This window comes from Oryctolagus cuniculus, chromosome 16, assembly GCF_051225735.1.
Source record: "Oryctolagus cuniculus isolate XC-2025 breed Fujian yellow rabbit chromosome 16, ASM5122573v1, whole genome shotgun sequence".
NCBI classification, from domain to species: Eukaryota; Metazoa; Chordata; class Mammalia; order Lagomorpha; family Leporidae; genus Oryctolagus; species Oryctolagus cuniculus.
The window spans coordinates 25,901,475-25,912,538 of NC_142882.1; the positions used below are offsets into that span (position 1 = coordinate 25,901,475).

At 50.2% G+C, this 11,064-nt stretch overlaps 1 long non-coding RNA gene across 1 annotated transcript; it reads left to right on the plus strand.

Annotated features, from left to right (window-relative positions):
- Positions 1-282: 282 nt before the first annotated feature.
- On the plus strand, positions 283-10,679 carry LOC149121620 (uncharacterized). Its single transcript, XR_016222968.1, has 3 exons — positions 283-701; positions 2,184-2,390; positions 9,270-10,679. It is a non-coding gene; the product is annotated as an uncharacterized LOC149121620 (long non-coding RNA).
- The last annotated feature ends 385 nt before the right edge of the window (positions 10,680-11,064 follow it).

Genomic DNA, 11,064 nt, shown 5'->3' on the forward strand with positions numbered 1-11,064 from the left:
CAAACAGTACTTTACCCTTTGTGTGTCTGTGTGGGTGCAAACTGTTGAAATCTTTACTTAGTATATACTAAGTTGATCTTCTGCATATAAAGATAATTAAAAATGAATCTTAATGAAGAATGGGATGGGAAAGGAGTAGGAGATGGGATGGTTTGCAGGTGAGAGGGTGATTATGGGGAGGAAAACTGCTATAATCCGAAAGTTGCACTTTCAAAATTTATATTTATTCAATAAAAGTTTTATAAGAAAATTTTAAAAAGGATGTTGGTTGAAGAAAGGAATAAGGGCATCTTTGAGATTTTCGGAGTGGAAGAGTGGAGAGATGCAAACAAAAGCAAAGGCTCTTAGTTCCCATTCTGTCTCCACCTGCTGGAGACTGTCAAGCCCTTGAGGATGGCCAGCGAGTCTGGTCTGCAGGCAAGCCTTGGTCCTGGACTCCATTTTCCAGAGTTCCTCCTGCCCTGACGTCGTGCGCACGCGAGCGCCTGCGTGCGTGTGTGCACGTCGGAGCGCATGTGCGCACAGGTGGATCCAAAGCCCAGGACTGCGGTAGTTCATTCACTCACCTTAGCCAGCGCTGGGAGGCGGGGCAGTGACTTCATTTGCACTCAGCGAGTCTGTTACTCTGCACCTGAGGTCCCAGGCAGTTTGCAAGCGCAACACCGGGGCCTCCCCTGCAGCTTCTCCTTCCCCTGTTGTTGGTCTGTAGCCATCGCCACTACTGTTCCTGTGCGCCCCCTTGCTTCGCTGGGTGTCCTGAAGGGAGCCGCCGGGCTCCCCGGAATTCTCACGGCAGATAAGGAGACCATGCAGAGGGGTTGGGTGCCAGGGCTGCTGGCGGCTGGGGTTCCAGGGTCGCTGGGTGACATCGGGCGACGGCAAGGTTGAGAGGGACCCAGGCTGTCCCGCGTTTCCCCACGCTCTCGGGGTCCCGCGTCTCCCCTTTTCTCAAGTTTCCTTAATGCCTTTTATTTACGGGGTACAAGGGGTGTTCCCAGTCGCAAAGGGTGTGTGGCGGGTGTTCAGTGTTACTGGAATGGATCGGTGGGTTCATTTCTTCGGCTCAGTGTAGCAATAAACGGCCGGGAAAAGGTAGCAAAAAAGGCAGAAGCTTTATTGTGCCAAGCGAAAGTAGTCTTAAGCGAGCCGGATGCTGGTTTCCAGGAGGTGTAATAGGTTTTTAAAGGTCTCACGTTTTTTTTTTTTTTTTTAAATTGGACCACAATCGGAGGGGTGGGGTGGGAGAGTTCATTTTTATATTGTTCTAAGTACCGCAGGGAGCCCTCCTCTTGGGAAGAAAAAACTGGCTAAAAGCAAAAAAAATACAAAAACAAAAATAATAACAACAACAACACATACAACCAGGTAGAGGCTTTGGAGCTGAGACTTTCTGAGAAATGCTGCAGTGCAGAGCTGGGTCAGTGGTCTGGGTGCACGCAGGCAGGTGACTGCCCGGAACTGGAGTCTTTCAGTGCCCATGCGACTTCAGACCTACCAGGCCGTTTTGCCGAGGTTCCCGTGGAGCAGGGCTGGGTGACCCCCAGCAGGGAGCTCAGGGCTGCAGTGGATGGCTCAGCCCCGCTGGCCTCACTCCGCAGGCACACAGTCCCCAAGGTGGGGTGCCCTCAGGCACACTTGGGCGGTTGGGGCTGCGCGGGCTCCGCTGACTTTTTCCCCTGTTCTTCACTTTCCCGAAGTGCCGCTCTCCGCTGGCTGTCCTACAGTCCCTGCAGCTGGAAGTAAGGGGGCTGCCGAGTTTTCTTATTTTCTGTTTGGTGCCAAAGCCCAAGACATTTTTAGCATTGGGAGCGCACTAACTACTAATTTGCACAAGGTCTGGTCTGTGGACATCTCTGTACAAGTGTGAGGAGGGGTAAAACAGAAAAAGGGACCAGAAATATGTGCCCCCTTTCCCCCGCAGAGATGCCCACGCAGTGGGGAAAGAGTTGTGGCCTAGGAAAATATGGCACTTATCTTCCACACAGTGGAATTGTCAGCAGAGTAACCAGTCTTGAGTGAGTCCCTGTTCTGTTAGATTAGTGCTGTCACCCGATTGCCGGTTGATGAACCTGATTGCCCATAATGAGGCCGCCTAGGAGGAGGAGCAGAAGGGACTCTAGGCAGTGGGTGTGAACGTTGCTGCGTGCCTCCTCTCAGCCCGTGTGGGGTTTGCTTGTCCCCAGGCTGCATCCTGTTATGGAGCCTCTGATGGACCAGCAGCTGTGTGTTTCTTCTGGGAGGAGCTGCTTCAAGCCGGCATTCTGAGCACCCACGTCTTGTGACCATTCATCTCCCAGGGAAACAGCCAGGAACAGGATTCCTAGAGCTGTCCTGTTGGCAGGCTGTCCTCCGCAGATCATACCCACCGCCGCTGGAGGGTGACAGGCAAGGTACTTAGAATGTGGAAGAGAAGTTTTTAATATGAGATACATGCTCTGGTGATTTAGCAGTGATGTCACTAGGAAAGGCACCCTGTGGGGAAGCTGATGGTGTCTGATGATGTCCATTAATCTCCCCATTACTAGCAGCTACTGACATCTGCTGTGGGCTGGAGAAGGAAGCCTTGTCCTTGAACTCCAGTGACTGGGAGGATTCAGCTACAGTTTAACGGAGGCTTCATTTGGAGGGAGTAACCAAAGTACTTCATTTTGTGTGTGTGTGTGTGTGTGTGTGTGTTTTTAAAGAGGTAGTAACATTTTTTCAGTTACAGCTCTGCATGTAATGGTTGTAATTTGTAGCAAATGATTTTTTGGTTACATTTTGAGTTTCATTTAGTTTCTGTTTAATTTATGTTTTCAAGTTAATGAATCGTAGAAATCAGCTTATATTATCCTGGCTGTTAATGTAAGTACCTTTCTCTCATCTCTCACTCAATGTACATTATAGAGATTTATTTTATTTATTTGAAAGGCAGAGTGACACAGAGAAGGAGAGAGAGACAGAGAGACAGAGGGGTCCAGAACTCTATCTGGGTCTCCCATGTGGGTGGCAAGGACCCAAATACTGGAGCCATCTTCTGCTGCTTTCCCAGGTGTGTGAGCAGGCAGCAGGATCAGAAGCAGAGCAAGTAGGTCTTGAGTAGTGTTCACAGGGGATGCCAGCATTGGAGGCAGTGGCGTAACCCTCTGTGCCATGAAGCCAGCTCCTCCATAGATATTTGGAAATGCTGTTGGTAGCATTGAAACTGTAAAGTCTTAATTTTACAAGGGAAAGGGAAAGAAGTCTGTTCTAACTCTGGTCAGTTCCAGGGGCTGTTGGCTCACATAGAAGCTGTTTCTGAAAAGAGACACAGGAAGATGTGTGTGTCTGTGCCACAGTATTGGAGGTATCCGTGTGTTTCCTGTTTGCACACTAACTCACATGTACAGATGTTCCCTGTGCATATGAGCATGATGCAGGGATTCCTCTGTGTCTGGGCCTTGTCTGGGGAGATGAAGAGAAGACACATGGGTGGGGGAACCACACAGCTGGAAACTGGGCTCTGAATCAGGCCCACCTTGCACGGTGCTTCTTCCCCAGAGACCCTCACCTGTTCTGGACGACTTGGCCTTGCAAAACTCATCTTCCCAAGGAATGTTGTAGCTGAAGGTTTTGCAGTTGTTTTTTTTTTTTTTTTTTTTTTTGCTTGGCTCAACTGCATTTTACCCAGCATGTGTGCAGACCAAAGTCAGCTGTGTGTAGATCCCAGGACGCCATCTGTAGGTTTTCCTAAGTGACAGTGCTCTGCTACTGCTGCCCACTGGATCCTAAGGCCTGTGGTGGCTCTCGGCTGAGCATCTGGAAGCCAGAAAGATGGCAGCTCAGCCATTGGGGCGTCCCTGTTTTTCTGCCCCTGACTTTCTCCCCCTCTCTCTTTTGCTATTTGCTGTTACTGCTGGTCTGGAAAGGAGGACTTTCCAGGAATATTCACTCCTTGATCCAAATTGCCAGTCAGCCTCTGTCCCTCTGGGAAGACTGCTTCTTGTAGGACATTGGCCATTGGCAGAGATGCTGATGGACATGATGTGGGCACCTTTGAGGCAGCCAACTTGTGCTACCTTTGCAGTCCTTTGGCAGTGGAATGAATGCCCCTGCTTTAGCAAGTGTAAGTTCCTGTGGAATGTGGTGGAAGAGATGGCATCCAGAAATCCATCCATCCATCCCTATTTCTTTGCTTTCCTCCTTATGCCTCTCTGACCTCGGAATTATTTTCCAGGCTTTCTGTTGTTTCACACTTAACAGACTGCATGGGCTTCTGTTTTCACAACTCTCAGCCCTTGTCCACCTCAGGATATTTTTCAGTGAAGGACAGAGCTGTCATCTGTCTTCCATAAAGCATCCATCTTACATTTCAAGCAGTTGTGTTTTCCTGGTGCTTATCTTGTAATAGACTGGAAAGCTGACTTCTCTTGGGATATAACAGGCTTACTGTCCTGGGTCTCACTTGAACACTGAACACAGCATCCTGTGTGACTGCCCCATATTTCATGTCTACAACTTATGAAACAGCTGTTCTCAAGATTTCCAAGTGCCTGGTTGGACTCTGGCTACGTTCACCCAGAGTGACAACTAAATATTTATTTGGCACTTGGAGACTTGGAGTGCTGAGCCCTATAATCTTCTACTCAAATTTGACCAGAAAATAATTGTGTTTTGAAACATTTGGGGGTCCGGCGCTGTGGCTTAGTAGGTAAGGCTGCTACCTGCAGTGCCAGAATCCCATATGGGTACTGGTTTGAGACCCAGCTGCTCCACTTCCATTCCAGCTCTACTATGGCCTGGGAAAGCAGTGGAAGATGGCCCAAGCCCTTGATCACTGCAACCATGTGGGAGACCCGGAAAAAGCTCCCGGCTCCTGCCTTTGGATTGGTGTTGCTGCAGTCATTTCGGCCAATTGGAAGTGAACCAGTGGATGGAAAACCTCTCTCTCAGTCTCCCCTTCTCTCTGTGTTTAACTCTTTCAAATAAATAAGGCCAGCGCCGCGGCTCACTAGGATAATCCTCCTCCTTGTGGCACCGGCACACTGGGTTCTAGTCCCAGTCGGGGTGCCAGATTCTGTCCCAGTTGCCCCTCTTCCAGGCCAGCTCTCTGCTATGGCCAGGGAGTGCAGTGGAGGATGGCCCAAGTGCTTGGGCCCTGCACCCCATGGGAGTCCAGGAGAAGCACCTGGTTCCTGGCTTTGGATCAGCGTGATGTGCAGGCCACAGCATGCTGGCCACAGTGGCCATTGGAGGGTGAACTAATGGCAAAAGAAGACCTTTCTCTCTGTCTCTCTCTCACTATCCACTCTGCCTGTTGAAAATAAAAAACAATGAAATAAATAAATAAGTCTTGAAAAAAGAAAAGAAACATTTGGGCTCTGGGTAGACAGGGCAGTTTGCTTCAAGCCTGGTGAGAATTTATGAGCTGATGTTGTTTTTACACCCCATATTAAAGATTTGCTTCATTTACTTTTCTTTCTTAAAAAGAAGTTTATGTATTTCAAAATCAGAGTGAAAGAGGAAGAGGGAGAGATAGAGAAAGAGAGAACTTCCATCTATTGGTTCACTTCCCAGATAGATGTAATGGCCGGGGCTTTTCCAGGCCAAATCCAGGAGCTTCTTCCAGGTCTCTGCATTGGTGGCTGGGGCCCAACAACATGGGCCATCTTTCATTTCTTTTCCAGGGCCATTGCATGGAGCCATATCAGAAGTGAAGCAGCCCTGTGGGATGCCAGCACTGCAGGCTGTGGCTTTTTCCACTATGCCACAATGCCAGCCCCATCTCTTTATTTTCTTAAGCAAACTTCCTAAAGTTTTCTTTCCTCTCTTTTGGAATTTCTGTGCTTCCATCCTCTCTATAACCACCCTTTTCTCTCTTCTTTTTATCGTGCTGAGAAGAGCAGTAGAGACACTGCAGCTCTCTCCCTTGTCAGCATGGCTTCCTCAGGCTGTCTTCCTGAATTAGGAGCAGCTACTTCCTGTGTTTAGGCAGGAAACTGGTGGATCACAGCACCCTCAGGATTTCTGCTTTGCTCTCCTCTGTGATGTATTTGAAAAACCGTTCTCAGCTCTGAGTAGGGGGTGGCATTTGGTACTCTGAGACGTGTGTTTGTAAAGTCAGGTGTCATGGAGGACCCTGTGTCCTAAGATTCAGCTGAGCCCATCCAGGCCATGGGCAGCCTGTACTGAGCAGGGCCTGGCTGACATCAGGCAGATGGTGTTGGGGGTCGGGGGTACTTTCCAAGGGCTCTGGTCATGAAGCAGGGGTGGGGACACTAGTCTTGGCTTTCAGCAGATCTGTGGTTGCTGGGGAGATGGGGGCAGTGCCCAGGTCACCAGGCTCCACCTCTGGAGCACAGCTGGAGCAGAAGCCCCTGGTGAAGGGTACCGCGAATCCCCAGACGACATGGGCCATCCCTCTGTCTGGACTGCACAGACCTAGCCCTCTTCCTGCTCAGCCGCTCCTGGGTTCTCTGAGCCTCTTTCCTCCTCTGCCTCTTCAAGGGGGCCCAGGCTTATGTGAGGAGCTTGGTGTTTTCTGGTTGCTCACTCTCAACACAATCATGGGGACTCCTTTTCCTGTTGCTGGGTCTGTGCTGTCGGGATGAGGTGATGTTTGCACAGCTGATGTGGGGCCTGGCTGGCAGGAGCAGTCCCTGATGGCTACAGAGCTGTCTGGCCTAGTGTGCCTGGCTCTGCTTGCTGCTGGCAGACAGCTGGCTGCTCTGCCTGGGGAAGCTACTGGGTCACCTGGCTCTGCTCCTGCCCCTTTCAGCCACTGCCATGCAGAAGTGATCCCTGCTGCTGTCCGCTCAAAGCTGCCTGCTGACTTAGCTGAGCTGTGAAGCTGGACATGGATCATCTGTGGGAAGAAGCCTCAGGGATAGCAGGACCAGCCCAGCAGAGGCAAGGCCACAGAGGGGCTCCTTGTGCTCACTTGCCAAGGACATTCCCCCAGTCTCCACCCCTGATGAGGCTTGCAGGTGCTTTTAGAGTTGTTGGTGAGCTCATCATCTCCTTGCAGGATGGGGCACTCATGAGTGAGTTCTCTACTTAGAAACCAGAATGGGAGGGTCCCTTCCACCTCTTTCAGGCTTCTTTGTTCCCCTGGGTCCATTTGCTGTCTTCTGGGTGGAGGCTGGGAGACTGGGTCAGTAGCACAAATGTGACCAGACCTGCAGTGGAGAACAGACTACAGGGCCTTGTTGTGATAGGAGCCAGTGGAAGGAGTAGGTGGCTCTGGGGGTGGGTTGCAGAGGGAAGGCATGTGGGGGCCTGAGAGCATAGGAAGGGCGAGGGGTGTGTGGTTGTGGGAATGGATGTGCAGACTCATGCACTAGGGCCTGGCTTTTAGGAGATCTGCTGTTGCTGGGGGAATGAGGGCAGTGCCCAGGTCACCAGGCTTTCCCTGGTGCACTGGGACTTAGCTTCTCCCTGGGCACCTGGGCAGTTGCACGGCCATCCATTCAGTCCAGAGGCATTTCCCTTTTCCTTTTCAAGGCTGTGAAGCACTTGGGGAGCGTTTCCCAAGCCCAGGCTCTGCAGCTGGCAACCTGTCCATCCATGGGCCATTCAACACTCACCCCCACAGGCAGGCCCACAGCAGGCTCTACAGTGTTCATTAGGGATCCGGTGCTTTCTGGAACTCTTCCCACAGGCAGTTTTTCCAGGGATGCTTGCAGGTCAACCCTAGGTTGATGATTTGGAGGTCTTTCTCTGAATCAAAATGCACACATTGTATCTAAACAGCAGAAGCTGCACCAACTCCTCTGTTGCCGTTTATGGTAATGTGGGAAAGGAGGGAGAGAGGCTCAAAATCCCTTTCCTGTGCTGTTCCAGCTGCTCTCCCTTTAGTATTATCCACACACCAGGACTAGGCCTGGGTTTCCTCTGACTTCTTTTTCCTTTTATTTGATTCAGATGTGAGCTCCTATTATAGAAACTGAGTCCCTGCGTCAGATCGACTGGGGATAGAGAACCCCCAATCTCAAGATACTTTCTTGTCCTGTAAATTTGTTTTGTCAGATGTTGTTTGAAATGAACAGTCTGATAGAATTTGTGTGTCAGGGAGTTTGGGGTGATATAGAATCAGGTTTCCTGTGATGATATTTAAGCAGTATTCAGGTACAAGGTCTTAGAGTCTCTGGTGTGTGCTCAGACCGTGAATTACACAGACACCATCACCCTCTGGCCTAGGGGAGACACATCTGCAACCCCTGCCCCCATGTGCATGTCTCAGGACTATGGCAGGATGGTTTATCTGTTCTCAGTGGAGGAGTATATGTCTTGTAGGAGCCTTCTACTTCAGGTGAGAAATAAACAGCAGGCCTGAGTTGGGGGAGTTCTGGACAGGGATTGACAGGGGAGGCAGAAGAAGCATAGCTGGGGAGAGGCCTTTGCATGTAGTCTGTGTGTATCCTCCTAGGGCTGAAGGAGGACTGTCCAATACCCTGAGTGCATAAATAAGTTCAATGTTTTCCTTGTCATAGGAAGGGAACCCCTGGGGCTTGGGAATGCCAGAGAAGGGTTCTGATTGCCAGGGAGTGTGGAGCAGGAGTGTGGGAGTGGGAAACGCTGATCCTCTGCCTGCTGACCTTGTACTGGAGTCTGTTACCTAACTCCACTTGTTTAAGTAGAGCTTGTGTTTGGAGTCTCACATTCATATGTGTGTAGCAGATACAGGCAGATGCTACCTCAAGTCCTGTCAGCTCTTTTAAGGCTGCCTTTTGATTTAAGGGAAGGGGTTCAGCTCACTGCTGGGGCAGGACCTCACTATCAGTCACGGAACACCCAGTTCTGCCTCTCCCTGTCCCCAGGCCTTCCCATATAGGCTCACAAAGCTGTTTGGGAGGCAGAAGAGCAACACTGAACATGGGATTCAGGCCTAAAGGCCACAATCACAGTGCAGAAGGAATTCTAGAAAAAGCCAAGGTGGGGTGAGAGGTGTCTAATAAGTATGGACAGCAGCCCAGGCTCAGTAGGACTGAAGTTAGGGCCCAGACTTTAGCTTCCTTCTAGAGCCATAAATTAAATAACAACAAGAACAAAAACAACAACAACAAACCACCAAAAACAAAGCAAAAAAGGAGCCATTGAATGAGAAAATCACAATGCATGGGCTTCCTGTGTGAGTGGCCACCCCATGGGGCTTCATTCTGACTGGGCAAAAGTCAAAGGTGGTTTATGGTTAAAAGAACCCAGAGAAGTGCATTTAACTCTTTCCTGCCAGCAGAGATACTTCACAGCTGCCTCTTGACTTCTCAGCCTGCTCTTGACAGTTTTTATTGTCCTTTTTTCTCTATTTGAAGACAGCACCTGCTGTGGAAGTGCTCAGTGCCCTCTCCATGACACAGCTATGAGAAGGCGAGTGTGTGGCTTGCAGGAGACCTTACCATCAAGTCTTGGACACAGCTGTTGATGTGGATCATGGCCAGTGTGGACCTCACTGTCATGATGACATTGTACTGCCCCTAGAGCATTTTGTCCTTCTCTGATGATGGGGAGTGTCCCATGGAGTCTGTATCGCGGTGATCCTGTGAGCTGCAGTTGTGCCCCTGTGAGCTGCTGCTACTACAGAGCTGTAGCCCTGCCTCAGCTTAGGTGTTGATTGCTGACAGTCGAGAAACTGTGGCAGTTGTTGTCATAGACAGAGTGTGACACACTCTCTCATCAATTTAAGCATCCAGCCAGATGTACTGCGTGTCCACCACGTCCCAGGTGCCAGACCAGGCACTGAGGACAGGATGCTGAGCAAGGCAGCTTATGCTTCCTGCTTGTTATACCTTAAACTCTAGTTAGCAATTGTAGGGACTTCTGGAAAGTGTTCTAATCTGAAAAGTATAAAATGCCCTGGATTCCAAGGTCTGCACATCCAGTCTTGTTTAAGAGTCAAGGATAACTTTCTGGAAGAAGTGACATTTGTGCAGATGCCTGAACATCAAGAAGAAGTAATTTATTCTAAGGAGCTGTGCCTGGCAGGTTGCTTTTTTTGGGACAGTGTACAGCATCTCAGTGGAAGAAAGAACTCCAGTGCTGCCAGGGTTTGCATATGAGAAAGCGAGAATCAGATTCTCCCTGCCAGGACCATGAGCTGACCTCATCTCCCTGCAGTACTTCTTCATCCAACAGCCAGGCCTGGTTGAGAATGTCCACTTGGTGCTCGTGTGGTTCTGAGGCCTGACATCAAAGACGATCTTGCTTTTCAAGTAACTTTGCAAAGAGAAATCACTATCAAATACTTCCTGATGATGTGTGTTCGCTTCACCACCAGAAGACCCCAAGAGTATTCAGAACCGTGCCCAGCGCAGAGGAGACACTCAGGAAATATGTGGTGAGCAAAGGAGGACATTGCCTTACTGCTGTTTTTTGGGAGGCAGATTAGGAGTCCTGATTAAACTGGAGTTAATGCTCAGCTCTATATTTTGCCCTCTGCATGGTTGGTCACTTGGCCATTAGCTGAAGCCCCATTGTCCTTTGGATTCTTGGCAGAGTTCTTTTGTTTCCCATTATAGGTGCATTGCTTGGCCTTGGCTTTCCTGTGGGAGGCTAGGTCAAAAGAAGGGGTCCTACTTCTTCCCGGGAGCCTGGTGGTCATGGTGGGTAGCTAAGATGTTTATATGAAACAGAAATGGTCATGAAAAACCAGACAGGAAGGGCTTGAAAATGTCCTGGGCAGGCATCACGCTGTGATGTCAGGACTGCCGGTTTCAGGTCATGTGTGGTGGCGGTGGTGGTGGAGGAGGGGTGGGGAGTGTGGGGATCATCCTGTGTAATGCAGATTCCCAGGGTCTGCATTCCTCCTGCTGAGCAGAGCCACAGGGAATGCTGCCCAGAGTTCTTTGTCTTTAGCAGGCAGCCTCCTGTGGTGCTGCTTTTGTCCCTTGTGGATTCTGGGTCCCTCTTCTAGGGGGACAGCATCAGAGGGAATGAAGGTTTTACAGAGGAGTTTGACCCTGAGGGACTGGGAGTTAGGGTTAGGAGAGAGGAGAGACAGAGGATGCCATTCTGCAGAGCAGCAGGTGAGAGTGGAGACACAGGTCTGCTCCCAGCAGTGCCTTTCTCACCCAGTCCTGTGGAGAATCTGCCCAGCTGCCTTGTGTCCCT